This window comes from Scyliorhinus canicula, unplaced genomic scaffold, assembly GCF_902713615.1.
Source record: "Scyliorhinus canicula unplaced genomic scaffold, sScyCan1.1, whole genome shotgun sequence".
NCBI lineage: Eukaryota > Metazoa > Chordata > Chondrichthyes > Carcharhiniformes > Scyliorhinidae > Scyliorhinus > Scyliorhinus canicula.
Genome location: NW_024055437.1, coordinates 222437 through 243949, shown reverse-complemented (window position 1 = coordinate 243949; position 21513 = coordinate 222437). Strand labels below are relative to the sequence as shown.

At 49.6% G+C, this 21513-nt stretch overlaps 1 non-coding gene across 1 annotated transcript; it reads right to left on the bottom strand.

Moving 5' to 3' along the window:
- Window positions 1-6262: 6262 nt before the first annotated feature.
- trnak-cuu lies at window positions 6263-6335 on the bottom strand. The gene has a single exon. It is a non-coding gene; the product is annotated as a tRNA-Lys (tRNA).
- Window positions 6336-21513: the final 15178 nt, after the last annotated feature.

The following is a 21513-nucleotide window of genomic DNA, read 5'->3' as shown; positions in this document are numbered from 1 at the left end:
GGACGCCGAGAAGGCCTTTGACCGGGTGGAGTGGGACTATCTCTGGGAGGTGCTCGGACGGTTTGGGTTCGGGGAGGGATTGGTGGATTGGATCAAATTATTATATCAGGCCCCGGGGGCCAGCGTCAGGACCAACAGAGAAGTGTCGGAGTACTTTAGGTTGTACCGAGGGACCAGACAGGGCTGCCCGCTCTCCCCGCTGCTGTTTGCACTGGCCATAGAGCCGCTGGCGATTGCGCTGAGAGCCGCAGAGGGATGGAAGGGGATGGTGAGGGGCGGGGTTGAACATAGGGTCTCTCTTTATGCAGACGACCTGCTCCTGTACGTGTCGGACCCAGTGGTCGGGATGGGAAGTATATTGGGAATGCTGAGGAAGTTCGGCCAGTTCTCAGGATACAAATTAAATACGGTAAAGAGTGAAATGTTTGTGGTCCAGGCAAGGGGCCAGGAGAACAGATTGAGAGGGCTACCGTTTAGGCTGGTTGAGGAAAATTTCCGGTATTTGGGAATCCAGGTGGCACGAGACTGGGGCAGGCTGCATAAGTTAAATTTGGCCAGGGTGGTGGAGCAAATGAAGGGAGAGTTTCGGAGATGGGATGCACTCCCGCTGGCAGGGAGGGTGCAGACTGTAAAGATGACAATCCTCCCTCGATTTCTGTTTATTTTTCAGTGCCTCCCAATCTTTATCCCACAGTCCTTCTTCAAAAGAGTTAACGGGATGATCATGAGCTTTGTCTGGGTGGGAAAATCTTCACGGGTGAAGAAGGCAATGTTGGAGAGGAACCGCAGCGAGGGAGGGCTGGCTTTGCCGAGTCTGATTAATTATTACTGGGCGGCCAACATCGCTATGATAAGGAAGTGGATGGTGGGTACGGGGTCTATTTGGGAGCGGGTGGAGGCGGCTTCGTGCAGGGGCTCCAGCTTGGCAGCCCTGGTCACGGCTCCTCTACCGCTGCCGCCAGCCAAGTACACCACCAGCCCAGTAGTGGTGGCGACCCTGCGGATGTGGGGCCAGTGGAGGAGGCATGTGGGGGAGATAGGGGCGTCTGTCTGGGCGCCAATCTGCGACAACCATCGGTTTGCCTCCGGGAGTATGGATGGGGGGTTCCGAGTATGGCGGCAGGCGGGGGTGGGAAGGGTGGGTGATATGTTTCTGGAAGGGAGCTTTGCGAGTTTGAGGAGCTTGGAGGAGAAATTTGGGTTGGTAAGGGGAAATGATTTTAGATACCTACAGTTGTGGTACTTTGTTCGTAGACAGGTCCCATCTTTCCCACGCCTCCCGCCAATGGGGATCCTCGACAGAATAGTCTCTAGGAGGGAAGAAGGGGCAGGTAGAGTCTCGGGTATTTATAAGGTGCTCATGAGGGAGGAAGGGTCCCAGACAGAGGAACTGAAACTTAAATGGGAGGAGGAGCTAGGTGGGGAAATGGAGGATGGGCTGTGGGCAGAGGCCCTGAGTAGGGTAAATTCGACCGCGACATGTGCTAGGCTCGGACTTATTCAATTTAAGGTCGTTCACCGGGCCCATATGACGGTGGCTCGGATGAGCAAATTCTTCAGGATAGAGGACAAATGCGCTAGGTGCGCGGGAGGACCAGCGAACCACATTCACATGTTTTGGGCATGCCCTAAGCTGAGGGGATACTGGGAGGGATTGGCGGGGGTCATGTCCCGGGTGCTAAAAACAAGGGTGGTGATGAGTCCAGGGGTGGCAATTTTTGGGGTTTCGGAAGACCCGGGGGTCCAGGGGGAGAAAGAGGCCGATGTTTTGGCCTTTGCTTCCCTGATAGCCCGGCGACGAATACTATTGGCATGGAGGGATTCAAAGCCCCCGAAGACTGAGTGGTGGCTTGCGGACATGTCGAGTTTCCTGGGTATGGAAAAAATTAAGTTTGCCTTGAGGGGATCTGTGCAGGGATTCGCCCGGAGGTGGCAACCATTTATTGACTTCTTTGCAGGAGAGTGAGCGTCAGCAGGGGGTGGGGGGAGGGTAGAGTAGAGGAGGAGGGAAAATATGGCGGGTAGTACCGGTGGGAGAGGAGATGGCTTGTGCAATATGTTACGATGGAAGTATTGAAAGTACGTGGATGTTTGCACATTTTTGCCTTTTTTGCTTTCTTTCTGACGATGTCTGTAACTGTTTATAAAGCCAAAAACTACCTCAATAAAATTGTTATTTAAAAAAAAATCTGCAACAACGTTTCAAACACATTTATTCAGAATAATAAACCTCATCAGCAGATTAAGACTGTCAGACTGAACATTATTCAGTGCTGGACATGATTAACAGCATCAATAAGGGTATAATCTAAACCATGTGGTTTCTTGTGAACTCGCTGGTGTGTTAGCAGGTGGGATGACTGAGTAAATCCCTTTCCACAGACATTACAGGTGAATGGCCTCTGCCCAGTGTGAATGCGATGGTGTTTCAGAAGATACGATAAATGAGAAAATTCCTGGGGCAGCACGGTGGCGCAGTGGGTTAGCACTGCTGCCTCACGGCGCTGAGGTCCCAGGTTCGATCCCAGCCCTGGGTCACTGTCCGTGTGGAGTTTGCACATTCTCCCTGTGTTTGCGTGGGTTTCGCCCCCACAACCCAAAGACGTGCAGGGTAGGTGGATTGGCCACGCTAAATTGCCCCTTAATTGGAAAAAATGAATTGGCTACTCTAAATTTTTTAAAAAATAAATAAATGAGAAAATTCCTTCCCACATTTGGAGCAAGTGAACGGCCTCTCCCCACTGTGAACTCTCTGGTGTGTGAACAGGTTGGATGACTGACTGAATCCCTTCCCACACACAGAGCAGGTGAACGGCCTCTCCCCAGTGTGAACTCGCTGGTGATTCAATAGGTTGGATGAACGAGTGAATCCCTTCCCACACACTGAGCAAGTGAACGGCCTCCCCTCACTGTGAACCTGCTGATGTGTCAGAAGATTGTATGAACGTGTGAATCCCTTCCCACATTCAGAGCAGGTGAACGGTCTATCCCCTGTATGAAGCTGCTGGTGTATCAGAAGGTTTGATGAATTAATGAATCCTTTCCCACAGTCAGAGCAGCTGAATGGCCTCTCCCCAGTGTGAATTCTCTGGTGGTTCAGTAGGGCAGATGGACGGCTGAATCCTTTCCCACACACCGAGCAGGTGAATGGCCTCTCCCCAGTGTGAGCATATTGGTGTGTTAGTAAATCCTTTTTGTTTTTAAAGCTCTTCTCACAGTCAGGACAGTTAAAAGATTTGCTATCAGAATGAACAAGTTGATGTGTCTGCAGGTGGGATGACTGAATGAATCCTTTCCCACACACGGAGCAGGAGAACGGTCTCTCTCCAGTGTGAATACGTTGATGTGTCAGCAGATCCTTTTTACATTTAAAACTCTTCTCACAGTCAGGACATTTAAATGGTCTCTTATCAGTGTGAACAAGCTGATGAGTCACAATGTGGGATGACCGAGTGAATCCCTTCCCACACACAGGGCAGGAGAATGGTCTCGCCTCAGTGTGAACTCGCTGGTGTGTCAGAAGGTTGTATGAATGGGTGAATCCCTTCCCACAAATGGAGCAGATGAACGGTTTCTCCCCAGTGTGACTGCGACGATGAACTTCCAGTTGTGATGGGTAACTGAATCCTTTCCCACAGTCCGCACATTCCCATGGTTTCTCCATGGTGAGGGTGTTCTTATGTCACTCCCGCTTAAAGCCTTGTCGACACACGCAGCAGGAGTATAGTTTCTCCCTCATGTGACTGGTGTGATTTTCTTTTAGGCTGTGTAACTAGTTCAAGTTCTTTCCACAGTCAGTGCAATGAAACACTCTCATTCGGGTGTGTGTGTGTCTCGGTGCATTTCCAGTCACACTGATCTTTGACATTTTTTTCCTTAAACGGAAGAGACAAATATTTCTCCTTCCAGTTTCAAAGACTGATGATATTCAGCTCCTGATTAATCGAGTGGCTGTCAGATATCGATGTGATATTTGGTTCTGTCGGCCAATCCTCCACTTCCAAAATCCTGTAAAAGGAGTTTACAAAAGTCATCACTGTCAGTCCAGGATAGAAATTCTGAAGAGACAATTCTAGTTTCTCTGGAACATTTTTCCCTCTCTTGTTCCCCCAAAGCTGTAAATCCCCGTCCCACACACTCTCCCTCCTCCCTGGGCTGAAATCCAAACCCATCTCACCATCTCTTTCCTCCACTCCCAGTTTTCTCCCTCCCTCTCTCTGACTGGGTTCAGTTCTCCAGCTCCTGTCTGCAGACTGACAATAAAACCAATGGGTCTTATTGGGGGGTTTGGGTTCTCACCATTGTCCCCGCTCGCGGCGGCTCTCATTCAGCCTCTGGGAGCCGCACTCACTCTCACTGCGGCTGCGCTCAGGCCGGAGCAGCACCGCGCATGCTCCGCACAGAGAGGGGACTTCCGGGGGCGGGGCAACTGGCGCCTGCGCGTTCTGACTCCTGAGATGGTGATAGGGTGTATTCGGTCGCGCCCGGCATTCTGGGTAGCGTTATCCGCTATTATTCCATTTTGTTCCTCAGGGTGATAAATTGGTTCCGGCACTTTTGATTACGTTCGTTGTTTGTACCGCATGTGCCAGCCGCATCGGTGTTTTTCTCTCTGATCGGCCCCTGTTAACGGCTGTCATCTGTTTAGGGGGCGATATGCAGCAGGGCGCCTGCGCGGCCGCCATCTTTCTCAGCGGAAATGTGCAGCAGGGCGCATGCGCGGGCATCCAGGAACCGGAAGCAGGAAGAGAGAATCTTGTGAATTTCTCTCCAGGACTGAGAGTGAAATTCTTTTCGAAACTCCTTTAGAAAGAGGAGGATTTACTAACGGGAACTTCAAACCAAACATCACATCATCCTCTGACTGAGTTACTCGATTCATCAGGACCTGAATATCATTGGGAGGTAAAATGGTTTGTCTGTTCTGTCTGAGCACAAAGATTTCAGATATCAGAGTGACTGGGAAACTTTTAATGACCATTCCGGGTTAAATTTGAGACTAATGACACCGATCACATTGGGGAAGTTAAATAATCTGCTGTTGTGCTCTTATGTGTGCAGGTACATTTTAAAATTGCCGCATTAGCATACTTAGCAGCTAAACTGGGCAAACTGCTGACCTTGTTAGTAGTGAGAGTTACTATCCCGGATTTTATCAAAATTTATTGTTCCTGTTGCATTTCATTCAGCTCATTGTGGCTACAAAGTAGGTATTCAGGCTAATCTCAATTTCCAGATTGTGAGGGCAGCACGGTGGTGCAGTGGGTTAGCCCTGCTGCCTCACGGTGCTGAAGTCGCAGGTTTGATCCTGGCTCTGGGTCACTGTTCGTATGGAGTTTGCACATTCTACCCATGTTTGCGTGGGCTTTGCCCCCACCACCCAAAGATGTGCAGGCTGGGTGGATTGGCCATACTAAATTGACACTTAATTGGAAAAAAAATTGGGTACTCTGGAATTTTATTTTTTTTAATATAAATTTAGATTATGGCCTGTAGCTTTTTAAGTTACATCAATTCAAATGTCTTATCAAATTACTTTTAAACTATTACGAGGCTTTCTGCCATAATTTCAGGCAGCATATCACAGATCCTCACCACCCTCTAAACCTCCTTGTCCTTCCCTTAATCTCGGCCCCCTTTTATATGTATCACTCAACCAAAGGGAATAGGACCTTCCTATTCAATCTATTTAGATCCCTCACAATTTAAAAAATATATAAATTTATGTTTTTTTCCAATCAAGGGGCAATTTAATTTGGCCAAGCCACTTACCCTGCATGTATTTGGGTGTGGGGGTGAAACCCACACAGACAATGGGAGAATGTGCAAACTCCTTACAGACTGTGACCCGGGGCCAGGATCGAACCTGGGTCCCCAGCACGCAGGCACACAGCCACTGTGCCACCATGATCCCCCAGAATTTTATACATTTAGAATAATCTTCATTATTGTCACAAGAAGGCTTACCTTACTTTAACATTGCAATTAAGTCACTGTGAAAATCCCCTGGTAGTAACACTTATTTAGGTACACAGAAGGAGAATTCAGAATGTCCAATTTCCCTAACAAGCACGTCTTTCGGGACTTGTGGGAGGAAACCCATACAGACACTGAGAGAACGTGAAGACTCTGCGCAGACAGTGTCCCAAGTAGGAATTGAACCCGGGACCCTGGCGCTGTGATGCAGCAGTGCTAACCACTGTGCTACTGTGCCACCCATAAAACAGTTCAGCTCAATGTTCTCACATTAAAGAAGCTGAAGCGCCCAACGTGGATCTTGAACCCACGGCCCTGGGATTAAGAGTCCCATGCTCGACCGACTGAGCTAGCCAGGCTGCTTTTCATAACTTCATTTTTGTCTCCCCTCAGTCTTTTCTGTTCCAAAAAAACAGCCTCAGTTTATCCAAACTTTCCTCCGAGCAAACATTGTCAATTTCTGGCTGATGTTGTTAAATCCCCTCTGTGTTCTCTCTGGTGCAATCTTCCTGTGCACAGGAATCTAGCTCTAGCCTAACTAGTCCTGTCCTGCCATTTATCATGTAATCCTTTGCCTTGTTTCCCCTCCAGCTTTCTTCCTCACTATCAAGTGTTTAATCATTTTTGTGTCACAGGTAAACTTGTTATTCATGCTTCTACATTTACTTTCAAATCAATGATGTAACCAGGAGTGAAGGGCCCAGTACTGATTCCTTTGAAACCGGCACTGGAAACAGCCCTTTGATTTTCTCTCTTCTTTATGGGATGTGAGTGTCACTGGCAACCCAGCTTGGTTGCCCATTCCTAATTGTCCTTAAACTGAGTGGCTTGCTTGGCAATTTCAGAGTGCAATTCAGAATTAACGATTTGAGTTGGCCAGATCAGGTAATACCGGTGCCGACTCGATGGGCTGAATGGTCCCCTTCTGCACTGTAGATTCTGTGACTAATTCCGACCTAGGGTCACTTTTGGAGTTTGTACATTTTTCCTGTGTATGCATTGATTTCCTCCTGGTGCACTTGTTTCCTCCTGCAGTCCACAGATGTGCAGGTTAGATGGATTGGCTGTATTAAATTGTCACTGGAGGGGTTGTGGGGATAGGGTGGGGAATTCGCCAAGGTAGGATGCTCTTTCAGAAGGTTGTTGCAGACTCGATGGGCTGAATGGCCTCCTTCTGCACTGAGGGGATTCCATGATTCTACATTTGATCCAATGATGTGTTCACTCACACACACTGCAGCCTGACTCTTATTAAGGGAACAGACACTGTGTTTGTTACACTCAAAGTGAGTGAATCCTTTGCTATTTATCCTCTGGGCCCCATCTCCACTATTATTGTCTGATTGTCCCACTGAGACTCTCACTGTTATTATTGGACAATCAGCGAGTCAGCCTGAGCCTGTGGCTGCTCTCACCATCTGTAATCGTCACAATGCCCAGGTGATTGATGGCAGCTCATGACCAATAGGAAGAGGAGGGGTGGGACTGGAGGACTGACCTGGAGCTGCTGGTCCTCCAAGCAATTGGAGTGAATGACGGGCGGGGTCCTCGAACAGGCGCCGGAATGTGGCAACTAGGGGCTTTTCACAGTAACTTCATTGAAGCCTTTTTGTGACAATAAGGGATTATTGTTATTATTGTGCACTGTGAGCCTGGACCGGATGCTAACTCTCCCAGATTGACTGACTGGAGTCTCCAGGATTTTATTTGAATCATTTGTGGGAGTCACTGGCTGGGCCAACATTTATTGCCCATCCCTAATTTCCCTCAAACCGAGTGGCTGGCTCGGCCATCTCGGAGGGCATTTAAAGAATCAACCACATTGCTGTGGTTTGGAACCGTGTCGGCCAGACCAGGTAAGGATGGCAGATTTTCTTTTCTATTCATTCCCGGGATGTGGGTGTCGCTGGCTGGGCCAGCATTCACTGCCCAGCCCTAATTGCCCTTGAACTGAGTGCATCTCAGAGAGCATTTTAAGGGTCAACTAGCTGACTGTGGATCTGGAGTCACATGTAGGCCAGACCAGGTAAGGATAGAAGATTTCCTTCACTGAAGGACGAGTGAACCAGATAGGTCTTTGCAACAACCAACAATGGTTTCATGGTCATCAGTAAACTTTCAATGAATTCAAATGTTACCTTCTGCCTTGGTGAGATTCATACCTGGGTGTCTGGAAAATCATTGGGACAGTAAAAAATATTTGTGTGACTCTGGAACATGATTCGGGCAGTAAAAATATTAATTGTAGGTCTCTGGAAAATCATTAGGACAGTAAAAAGGATTCTGTTTTGTAAGCTGGATGTTTTGAGATGACCTTCGGTTCTGAGAATGTTGAAATCCTTCATTTAAAATGGGTAAAACTGGGGCTTAATATTTATCCTAAATAGCTATCTTTTACCTATTAGGTGTGTTAGGAAATAGTTGACTTTTACACCCGAGCTTTATAAAGATTCACAGGATAGAATTAGAACCATAGAATTCCTATAGTGCAGAAGGAGGCCATTCGGCCCATCGAGTCTGCACTGATTCTCTGAAAGGGCACCCTGCCCAGGCCCATACCCCAACCCTGTCCCTGTAACCCCATAGCCCCACCTAACCTACACATCCCTGGACACTAACGGGCAATTGATCAAGGCCAATCCACCTAACCTTCCCTTCTTTGGACTGTTGGAGGAAACCTGAGCACTGGGTGGAAACCCACGCAGACACGGGAGAAAGTGCAAACTCCACACAGACAGTCATCCAGGCCGGAATTGAACCCGGGTCCCTGGCACTGAGAGGCAGCAGTGCTAACCACCGTGCCACCAGGGGCATAGTTTCCTGTCAATATTACTCCTGATGAAGCTCAGATCGAATTTGCTTTGCCAACTACTCTCTTAATATGTCTTGTAGATATACAAAATCCCTCTTCACCTCTCTCTCTCTCCTCCCAAAGAGGCCAGTTGGGTTTTTGTGACAATCCAGCAGTTTTCTTGGTCACTTTTTCCCAGTGTCGGCCCCACAAATGACCAGATTCATTCAGCTCAATTTCACAACCTGCCTTTGTGTTTTTGTGGGTTCTCTCTCACAAACTAATTTTTCTTTTTAATCAGTTTCACAGGGTGTTCGAAAGGGAGGCTTCAAAGTCCGAAAACTCAAACCAAGCATCACATCAGGATCTGACAGATTCCTCAATTTATCATATCCTGAATATCAGCAGATTTTGAATATGGAAGGACCAAGCATCGTTCACAGTGGGGAGAAACCGTACACGACATCAGGCCCCATGAGACAGAAATGCAGTCACACAGAGGAGAAACCGTGGAAATGTGCGGACTGTGGGAAAGGATTCACTTACCCATCCCAGCTGGAAACTCATCGACGCAGTCACACTGGGGAGAGACCATTCACCTGCTCCAAGTGTGGGAAGGGATTTACTCAGTTAACGGCCCTGCGGAATCACCAGCGAGTTCACACTGGGGAGAGACCATTCACCTGCTCCGAGTGTGGGAAGGGATTTACTAAGTCATCTGACCTGCTGAAACACCAGCGAGTTCACACTGACGAGAGACCATTTCAATGTCCAGACTGCGGGAAGTTCTACAAAAGTTCTGGGAATCTAATGTGCCATCAACGTATTCACACTGATGTGAAACCGTTTAGGTGCTCTCACTGCGGGACTGGGTTCAGACACTCATGTCACCTTACTGTACATCAGCGAATTCACACTGGGGAGAGGCCATTCACCTGCTCCAAGTGTGGAAACAGATTCACTCAGTTATCCCACCTGCTGAATCACCAGCGAGTTCACACTGACGAGAGACCGTTTCAATGTCTAGACTGTGGGAAGTGCTACAAAAGTTCTGGGGAACTGATGTACCATCAACGTGTTCACACTGATGAGAAACCGTTCAGGTGCTCTCACTGCGGGACTGGCTTCAGACGATCATCTGACCTCACTGAACATCAGCGAAGTCACACTGGAGAGAGGCCATTTGCCTGTTCTCAGTGTGGGAAGGGATTCACTCAGTCATCCTCCCTGCGGAGACACCAACGAAGCCACAAGTAACCATAATGATTGGGTTTTGCTGTTCCTCACATTCAGGACTGAACCATGTTCATTTGGGTCTCTTTCTGCTGATGACAAACTCCAGCCCATTTACAGGGGCTAATATTCTGGCTAAAAAAAATTTTTAATAAACAATTTTAATGAGGTATTTTCCGACATTGTAAACAGTAGAATTACAGAACATGAAAACAAAAGGGTTGTACAGTAAACAAAGTACATAGTGCAATTGCTGTAACCCACCCCACCCAGATCTGCCTAAATGACCCCCTATACTACATTACCCTAACCCTCGCTCCCCGCTCTGCTGACAATTAATTCTCCCCAAAGAAGTCAATAAACAGCTGCCACTTCCGGGCGAACCCTAACAACGACCCTCTCAAGGCGAACTTGACTTTCTCTCAGCCAAGGAAACTCGCCATGTCTGACAGCCAGGCTTCCGACTTCGGGGGCTTTGAGTCCCTCCAAGATAGAAGTATCCGTCTCCGGGCTACCAGGGAAGCAAAGGACAAGACATCGACCTCTTTCTCCCCCTGGACTTCCGGGCCCCCTGAAACCCCAAAAATCGCCACCTCTGGACTCATTGCCACCCTCGTGTTCAATACTCTGGACATGACGTCCTTGAACCCCAACCATTATCTCCTCAGTTTTGGACGCGTCCAAAACCTGTGGACATGGTCTGCCGGTCCTCTCAGACACTTTATACATCTGTCCTCTACGCCAAAGAATCTGCTCATCCGGGACACTGTCATGTGGGCCAGTGGACGACCTTAACTTGAATCTGGCCAGGCCTGGCACATGTTGCAGTCCCATTAACCCTGCTCAGCATGTCGACCCACAGGCCTTCATCAATCTCCCCTCCCAACTCCTCCTCCCATTTATGCCTCAGCTCCTCGGTCTGCATCTCCTCCGCCCCCATGAGCTCCTTGTAAATATCCGAGACACTTCCCTCCCCACCCATCCTCTAGACACTACCCGATCTTGGATTCCCTTTAGAGACAAGAGTGGAAAAGATGGCACCTGCCTGCGCAAAAAGTCCCGCATCTGAATATACCGGAATTCATTCCCCCTCGTCAACCCAAACTTGGCCTCCAGCGCCCTCAAGCCAGGGAAGCTCCCTTCCAAAACAAATCTCCCATCCGCTCAATCCCAGCCCTCCGCCATACCCAGAACCCCCGTCCAACCTCCCTGGGGCAAAACCGATGGCTGTCACATATCGGGGACCAGACCGATGCTCCCGTTGCTCCCACTTGCCTCCTCCACTGTCCCCAGATCCGAAGGGCCGCCACCACTACAGGGCTGGTGGAGAAGCACGCCGGCGGGAACGGCAGAGACACCGTCACCAACGCTCCCAGACTGGTACCCCTACACGAGGTTGCCTCCACCCGCTCCCAAGCCGACCCTCCCCCCACCACCCATTTCCTCAACATGGCTATGTGAGCCGCCCAATAATAGTTGCTGAAATTCGGCAGTGCAAGCCCCCCTTCCCCCTGGTTCCACTCGAGCATCACCCTCTTCACTCGCAAGGACTTGCCTGCCCATACAAAGCCCAAAATGATCTTGCTTACCCTCTTAAAAAAGGAACGTGGAATGAAAATGGGGAGACACTGGAACACGAATTAGAACCTCGGGAGGACCGTCGTTTTCACTGTCTGAACTCTCCCAGCTAACGACAGCGGGAGCGCATCCCACCTCCGAACCAGCCCCTTCCAACCCTCTGAAGCCCTCAGAGCAATTGCCAGCAGCTCTATAGCGGAAACAGCAGTGGGGAGAGGGGGCACCCCTGTCTCGTCCCGCGATGCAGTCTAATATAGTCGGAAGTCGTCCTGTTTGTCCTCGTACTCGCCACCGGGGCCTGACCCAGTCGATGAAACCCACCCCAAATCCAAACCGTCCCAGCAGCTCCCATAAATAGTCCCACTCTACCCGGTCAAATGCCTTCTCCGCGTCCATTGCCACCACTACCTCCTCCTCCTTCCCTCTGGGGACATCATGATCATATAGAGCAATCTTCTTATATTCGCCACCAGTTGCCTACCTTTAACGAACCCTGTTTGATCCTCCCTAATATCACTCGGCACACAATCCTCAATCCTAGTGGCTAAAAGCTTTGCCAGCAGTTTTGTGCCCACGTTAAGAAGGGAGATCGGCCTATAAGACCCACACGACTCCGGGTTCTTGTCCTGTTTCAAAATCAAGGAGATGGTTGCCTGTGACATTGTCTGGGGCAGCACCCCTCTGTCCCTTGCCTCATTAAAATCCTTGACCAGCAGCGGCCCCAATATGCCGGAGAACTTAATTATAAAATTCGACCAGGTACCCATCCAGCCCCGGTTCCTTGCCTGACTGCATGGCCTTTAAGCCCTCAAGTATCTCCTCAGCTCGACCCAATGTGGGGCATGGTCGGAAATGGTGTTTGCCGAATACTGCGCACCCACCACCCCTGTCAATAGATCCCTACTCAGTATTAAAAAATCGATCCGGGAGTAGACCCAATGGACGTGCGAGAACAGGAGAACTCCTTCCCTGTCGGCCTTCCAAACCTCCATGGGTCAAACCCCCCCCCCACCATCTGCTCCATGAACTCCCTCAGCTCTTTTCCCATTGCTGACATTCGTTTTTGAGCACGACCAGTCCAGGCCTGGATCCATAACTGTATTGAAGTTCCCTCCCATAACCAGCTTGTGGGAATCCAGGTCAGGGATCTTCCCCAGCACCCTCTTTATGAAATCCGCATCATCCCAGTTTGGTGCATATATGTTGACCAGGACCACCTTCCTCCCTTCCAGCTGACCGCTAACCATAACGTAGCGACCTTCCCCGTCCGAAACAATACTACCCCACCTCAAACTGCACCCGCTTGTTCACCAGAATCGCGACCCACCTGGTCTTAGTATCCAGCCCTGAGTGGAATACCTGACTAACCCAGCTCTTCCTCAACCTAATCTGGTCCGCTACCTTCAGGTGCGTCTCCTGCAACATTATCACGTCCGTCTTTAGAGCCCTAAGATGCGCAAACACTTTTGCCCTCCTCACTGGCCCATTTAGCTCTCTAACGTTCCACGTGACCACCCTATTTGGGGGCACCTTGCCCCCCCCCCCCCCCCTCTTGCCGGTCAGCCATCCCCTTTCCTGGGCCTGCCCCCAGCTCCTGCCCTGCGCCTCTGTAGCCCCGACTCCTGGCAGCGCCCATCCCCAACCTCTTCTCCGTTTCTAAAATCAAATCCCTCCCTTGTCAGCCGAACAACCCCCCCCCCCCCCCCCCCCAGGAACAAATCTCTGTAACCTAACCCCATCCCTAATCTGATTGTATACACCCCCCCCCACTGTGCTCCTGCAAACTAGCTCACCCAGCTAGCCTGGTGGCCCACGGCTCCGGCGCCAGCATGTCTCCCACCTACTGTTGCCTACCTGCCCTCCCCCCGCCTATCGAAACCATCGCCCTCATCAACCCAGCCCCGACAACCACCCACTTTAAGAAACAGATGCCAACCAAAGTCAGTGGAAAGAAAAACAAAGCCAAACTCCCATCATAATACAGATCAAAGTAATACTACTCAAAATAATACAAAGTCAGAAATCCCCACCATCATCCCCCTCACAACACAGAAAACCCACCAAAATCGAGTAATTTAAAAAAAAAACCCTACTTTCCCCTTCTTAAACAGAGTACAGTTATCGAAGAGAAAAAGCCAAGAACGAAAACGAGCGAACGAATAAATCAGTGCAAATTAAAACAAACAGGAAAAACAGTTTCTCAAACTGAGAGCAGAATGTTTCCAAGTTGGCACCAGTCCTTTCCTCCTGGCAAAATCCAGATCGTCCTCGGGCGACTCAAAGTAATGATGTTGGTCCTCATGCGTAACCCAAAGTCGCGCCGGATACAACAGTCCGAACTTAACCTGCTTCTTGAACAGGATCAACTTGACTTGATTAAACCCTGCCCTCCTCTTGGCCACCTCCAAGGTTAAATCTTGGTACACCCGCAAAATGCTGTTGTTCCGCGTGCGATTGGCCCACTGGAGAACGCGCTCCTTATCCAGGTACCTGTAGAACCTGACCACCATCACCCGAGGGGGGTATCCCTCCCGCGGCTTCCTCGTCAGCTCTCTGTACGCCTGATCCACGTCCAATGGTCCGGGGGGAAATCCCATTTCCCAGCAGCTTCTGAACATGTTAGCCACAAACTCCCCGGGATCAGCCCCCTCCTCCCCCTCCAGGAGGCCAACAATCCTTAGGTTCTGCCTACGGGACTTGTTCTCCAAATCCTCTCCCTGTTCCAGCAGCCTTTTCTGCCGGTTCCTCAGCATCCCCACCTCCATCTCCACCGCCGCCTGCTGTTCCTCCTGTTCAGCTGGCGCCTTCTCCAGTTTCTGGGTCGTCCGGTCCTGGGTATCCAGCCTCCGCTCCATCCTCTCGACTGTTTCCTTAATCGGGTCCAGACATTCCCGTTTCTGCCTGGCGAAGCCTTCCCGGATGACCTGCATCAGCTCCTCTGTTGATGGTTGGGCCGACACCCCAGGGGTCTGGACACCGGCCATCTTGTCCGCTGCTGCAGCCAACACCCAGCTCGAGCCTGTCTTTTTGTTTCTTCCCTTTCGATCCCTTCGGGCTTCCGTATACCAAAGACACTTGTTCACCGTTTCTTCAAGTCCAGCGTTTAAAAGCGCAAAAAAGTCAGGGGAAAGGTCCGAATGTCCAGCCAGAGAGGGAGCCAGCAAATGTGCGACCTACTCCCTCATGGTCGCCACCAGAAGTCTCGTGTTGAAACGTTTTAATATCTTTGACACAAGATAGTTCCTTTTGAAGTACTCTCGCTCTCCGCTGTCTCTTCCACCCTCACCTCCAACAAGAAGTGTGAGGAGCTTGTGGAGCTTCTTTGTGACTGAGATTGAGTCAATCCGATCAGCTGCCTCTGCTGCTTCCCTCCCTTCCACGAGCCCACCGGACCAAACTGTCTCTAAATTTCATCCTTTCCCGAGCCCTGAATCCCACATCTTTCTCCAGTTTCTCTCCCATCTCCCTCATGCCCTCTCAGAGCTCATCTTGTCCATGAGACTCAGCTCCTGCTCCATCGACCCTATTCCCACTGAGCTACTGATCAGCCAACTACCCTGTGTCCATGGATATTGTCAACATTTCTCTCTCTTCATGTACTGTCCCTCTGTCCTTCAAATCTGCCATCATCACCCCCTCCTCAATAAAACAAACCCTTGACCCTGCCAACCTTCAAATTACTGACCCATCTTCAACCTCCCTCTCCTCTCCAAACTCCTTGAACATGTTGTCACCTCCCAAATCCTTGCCCATCTTTCCCAGAACTCCCATGTTTGAATCCCTTCAATCAGGTCTCTGCCCTGTCACAGTGAAATACAAGAGACAAACAGAATCTCACCCGGAGAGAAAGACAGACAATCCGGGAGCTTGGATCCAACACGGATATGTCCATAAGACCAGAAGACAAGGGTAGCAGCACAGTCATTATCGAGAGACAACAATACCTGCTGGAGGCAGACAGACAACTAAACAACATGCATCACATCACTAAGCTACCGAGACCGAGATGCCCGAGACAGGAAGGAGAATTGGAGATGGAAGAACTCAAAGACACATTAGCCGAACAGATGGAATATCTAAGAGGACAACAGGTAGAACCAAGGAAGTTCTACCTGCTCCCTAAAATACGCAAACACGTTATTATAATAATTTTTATAATTATCACAAATAGGCTTATATTAACACTGCAATGAAGTCACTGTGAAAATCCCCTGGTCGCCACACTCGAGTGCCTGTTCGGGTACTGTAGAAGGTACTTTACTTGGCGGATTAGTTGCCTTAATACCCTGTATTCTTTCTAACCGTCTGCTTGACTAGATTTCATGGCAATCGGCACTTGGCAAAGCATGATGGATATATATTAGCCTTATTTCAGTCAAGAAGTTCTGCATGTAATAGCAGAAGGTCAGTCCATGTAAACAAGTGCACAGCTGCACATTGTTGCTGACAGCAGACAATTGTTATTGCTCGTAGACTACGAATTCAAGGCCTGTTGTTTAAGGCTGCTCGCGTTTCTGTCTCTCGGCTTATCAATGGAATGCCTCGTTTTTCTAAATATTGTTTATTGAACAATATAAAGTACTGCTTTGTCTCTGTACAGGGGGGGAACAACTAGAAGGACTTTGGTCACTCTAAATCCCTCCACGAACTTCGCGTTAAAATAAAGGACCTTTGGCGAAAACCCGAAGTGCTGGTATTTTTTCCTCAACAGGTACACAGAGGGTGAATTCAGAAAGTCCAATTCACCGAACAAGCAGGTCTTTCCCGACTTCTGGGAGGAAACTGGAGCACCCGGAGGAAACCCACGGCATCACGGGTCGAACACGCAGACTCCACACAGGCAGTGACCCAAGTGGAAATTGAACTCGGGACCCTGGCGCTGTGAAGCAACAGTGCTAACCACTGTGCTACATCAGGGAAATGCCAGCAGACAGACCCATCGGATCAGACTGTGAGAGAGAAAATCCTACAGAATCATAGAATTTACAGTGCAGAAGGATGCCATTTAGCCCATCGAGCCTGCATCGGCCCTTGGAAAGAGCACCCCCTTAAGGCCATGCTTCCAACCTATGCCAGCAAACCCATCTAACCTTTTTGGACACTAAGGGGCAATTTAGTGTGGTCAATCCACCTAACTTGCACATCTTTGGACGGTGGGAGAAAACTGGAGCACCCGGAGGGAACCCACACAGACACAGGGAGAACGTGCAAACTCCACACAGTCACCCAAGGCCAGAATTTCTGAAATATCAACACACTGCTCCTGCTAGTTGATGGTACAGTGGTTCAATAAATGTAATTTGTGGATTAAAAAGGTGTGTCATATAGTGTAAAAATAGAAAATGTTAGATTAACTCAACAGGTCTGGCAGCATCATAGAATCCCTGCAGTGCAGAAGGAGGCCAGTCAGCCCATCGAGTTTATACTAACCCATAAAAGAGCACCCCACCCAGGGGCACTTCCCCCGCGCTCTCCCCGTAACCCAGCTTCCCAATTTGACACTAAGGGGCAATTTAGCATAGCCAATCCACCAAACCTGCACATCATTTGACGGTGGAGGGGCAGCACACGGCACAATGGTTAGCACTGGGACTAAGGTGCTGAGGACCCTTGTTTGAATCCTGGTCCTGGGTCACTGTCCGTGTGGAGTTTGCGTATTCCCACCGTGTCTGCGTGGGTTTCACCCCCACAACCTCAAGATGTGCAGGGTAAGTGGATTGGCGATGCTAAATTGCTCCTTAATTGGAAAAAAAATTATTACTTTTTTAAATCATTTGATGGTTGGAGAAAGCTGGAGCACCCGGAGGGAACCCACACGGACACAGGGAGAATGTGCAAACTCCATACAGTCACCCAAGGCCAGAATTGAACCCAGGCCGCTGGCGCTGTGAAGCAGCAATGCTAACCACCATGCCACATCTGTGGCAAGAGAAACAGAGTTAACATTTGTTTTTCCTTGTTGTAACAGTTCTGCAGAAGGATCAATGGACTCTTTAAAAAAAAGTCCATTGAAGTGAAAAGAAGTGGAAGGAAAGTGTTTTGATCAGAGGTTTGACACAGGAAGAAGTTTCAGTCTGTGTGAAGCTCAATCTTCAATCACAAAATCCAGTAGTCTGATTGGCTGGAGGACCAGGAACCATCCGGTCCTCTAAATCCTCCCACTGGTCAACACCTCTCAGAAAATGAGATTGTGAAATCCGCTCCATCTGGCCAATGGGAAGAACTCAAAATGATGCAGAGTCTCAGCCAATGAGGGAGATCTGTGATCAGCCCCGCCCCCGATTCACTCCGAGTGGTTGGAGGACCAGCTGCTCCCGCTAGGTCCTCCAACCCCGCCTCATCTTCCTATTGATATGGACCTGCCGTCAATCACTCCCCGGGCATTGTGATGTGGGGCATGCGCAGTGCGGCTCATGCCCAGGGACAGACGTTTGTTTGTCTCATCTTCAGGCGGGAAGGAGGCGGATAAGCGGAGGCAGCGTTAGGGGCAGTGGGTGGGAGGGGAGGCTTCACACATACCCAGTGGAGGCCTCAAAGCTAAAACAATAAATTACTGATCCCGAGTTTGCACAGAGCGGGAAGGTTTTCCTGCAGAGCCTTTCCCCAGTTAACCACCACCATCCTCAGAGGGGGCAGTGTGCAGTAGGGCGCATGCGCGGTGATCCCTGTCCACTCAGCAGGACTGACAGTGATGGATTCTGGAAACTCCTTTTACAGGGGGTTACAAGGGGAGGATTTACACACAGCAAAGTGAAATCAAACACTGCATTGAGACCTGAGAGAGCCCCTTGATTAATCACAACCTGGATATTATTGGTCTTTGAGTGTAACCATTGAGTTCCAGGTCAGTACCACTCTCCATGGGGGTTCACTACACCAGCAAACCACAGACACAGGCTAGTGTTCTGGGGACAAGGGTTCAAATCCCATCATGGCAATTGGTGGAGGGTAAATTCAATTAATAATCAAGAATTTAAATTTCATCTGAGTATTGGTGACGGTGAAATCATTGTGGTGAGTTTGTGGGAAGGGGATAGTGTGTGGGACAGGGATTTGGAGCTTTGGGAAACAAGAGAGAAATAATTATGGCCCGGGAACTAGAATTATCTGTTCTAAGTTTCTGTCCTGGACGAACCTGTGCAAATTGGTTTTATAGGGTTACAAGGAGTTGACTGACAGAAAGGAAACTCAAATCAAACAGATCTGACAGTCACTCAATTCCTCAGGACCTGAATATCATTGGCTTTTGAACGTTGACAAAGAAATGTTTGTCTGTTCTGCCTGTGGGAAAAGATTTCAAACACTGGTGTGCCTGGGAAAGCACCGAGACAGACACACACCCGAGTGAGAGTGTTCCAGTGAACTAACTGTGGGATGAGCTTTAACCAGTTACATGGCCTGAAAATAAATCACACCATTCACAGTGAGGAAAATCTGTAAACGTGTTGTGTGTGGACGAGTTTTCAACCGATTGTCCAGCCTGGAGAGACACAAGGACACCAGCACCATGGAGAAACCGTGGAAATGTGAGGACTGTGGGAAGGGATTCCTATCCCTGTTTGTGCTGGATATTCATCGGCGCAGTCACACCAGGGAAAGGCCATTCACCTGCTCCAAGTGTGGGAAGAGGTTCACTCGACTAACCCACCTCACTACACACCAACTTGTTCACTCTGACACCAGACCTTTAAATTGTTCTGACTGTGAGAGAGCTTTAAAAGGAAAGAAAATCTGCTGACAGACCAGCGAATTCACACCACATCCATACCGAGTGTGGGAGGGATTCACTCAGTTATCCAGCTTTCTGTTACACCAGTGGGTTCAACTGGGGAGAAACCATTTGCCTGCCCCAGGCTGAGTTATTCCAATTCCCATTTGATGGCGTGAGTTTTCTCTTTTATTCTAAGTGGACATCCCATTAATGATCTTTCCATCTTATTCCGGAGCCCGGGAGAAACTTCATCTCATTCAATATTCACATAAACTGGTGTGTTTGTGTCAGAGACACAAGTCCAGGTGTTTCCAATCAGTTTGCAGATAACTCCCACGTTTCCCATTCCCAAGAATTTTACTTTGAAAGATAACAGGAGGGACTTTCTGGTCACGCCCCCCCCCCCCCCCCCCCCCCAACCCATCACCGGTAATTCCCACCCAAGGTCAATGGACCTTTAAAGGTTGCCAGCTGACCCCTGATCACACGGGTCATAAAAGGCAGAGAGTAGCAATGGAAGGGCGCTTTTCTGATTGGAGGGCTGTGACTAGTGGTGTTCCGCAGGGATCAGTGCTGGGACCTTTGCTCGTAATATATATAAATGATCTGGAGAAAAATGTAACTGGTCTGATTAGTCAGTTTGCAGATGACACAAAGGTTGGTGGAATTGCGGATAGCGATGAGGACTGTCAGAGGACACAGCAGGAATTAAATCATGTGGAGACTTGGGCGTAGAGATGGCAGATGGAATTTAACCCGGACAAATGTGAGGTAATGCATTTTGGAAGGTCTAATGCAGATAGGGAATATACAGTGAATGGAAGAACCCTCAAGAGTATTAACAGTCAGAAAGATCTAGGTGTACAGGTCCACAGGTCACTGAAAGGGGCAACACAGGTGGAGAAGGTAGTCAAGAAGGCATACGGCATGCTTGCCTTCATTGGCCGGGGCACTGAGTATACAAATTGGAAAGTCATGTTGCAGCTGTTTCGAACAATAGTTAGGCCACACTTGGAGTATTGTGTTCAATTCTGGTCGCCACACTACCAGAAGGATTAAGAGGCTTTAGAGAGGGTGCTGAAGAGATTTGCCAGGATGTTGCCTGGTATGGAGGTCATTAGCTATGAGGAGAAGTTGAATAAACTTGGTTTGTTCTCACTGGAACAACGGAGGTTGAGGGGCGACCTGATAGAGGTCTACAATATTATGAGGGGCATAGACAGAGTGGATAGTCAGAGGCTTTTCCCCAGGGTAGAGGGGTCAATTACTAGGAGGCATAGGTTTATGGTGCGAGGGGCAAGGTTTAGAGGAGATGTACGAGGCAAGTTTTTTACACAGAGGGTAGTGGGTGCCTGGAACTCGCTGCCGGAGGAGGTGGTGGAAGCAGGGACGATAGTGACGTTTAAGGGGCATCTTGACAAATACATGAATAGGATGGGAATAGAGGGATATAGACCCCAAAAGTGTAGAGGATTTTAGTTTAGACGGGCAGCATGGTCGGTACGGGCTTGGACGGCGAAGGGCCTCTTCCTGTGCTGTATTTTTCTTTGATCTTTGTAAATTTCCAATCCCGCCCACTGTGATTCTCACGGCCAGACTTCGTCACCCGGAATGGCGTGGGTTTCCTGCAGGAAGCACAACCCGTACCTTCCATCCAAAGGATAGAAAAGAACTGGAAACGGCGGTGCGCATTCTTGCTGCCGTTGATGTTGAGGCTGGCTAGGGTTACCTCCATGTCAGTAGTATTGTGTGTCCGTCACCATCACCTTTTAGTGCTCAGAGGGAGTGGGGGTTGAACACCCCCTCCACTCCCTCAGGGGTCCCACGAGGAACTGAACAGCTTGGCGCTGCTCCTCCTGGTCCTGATCAAAGTCGGGAGCCTCTCTGGCATAGGCCCGGGTGGACTCAAGGAGCAGCCCCAGATTTTCCCAGCTGTTCAGGGCCAGTCGCACACAGTCCGGGTGACCATGGTGTTCAGCCAGAAATGCTCGGAGTTCCCCAGCGGGGATGAGGGGACACTCGGTGCCGGGTGTGAGGGTGCCCTCTGCCTCACTGCAGAGAGCATCTAAATCCTCCTCCTCCTCACCCGCCACCGAGCAGCCTCCCTCCTCCTCACCCCCCCCCCCCCCACCGAGCAGCCTCCCTCCTCCTCACCCCCCCCCCCCCCACCGAGCAGCATTCCTCCTCATCACTCCCCCCCCCCCCCCCCCCCACCAAGCAGCCT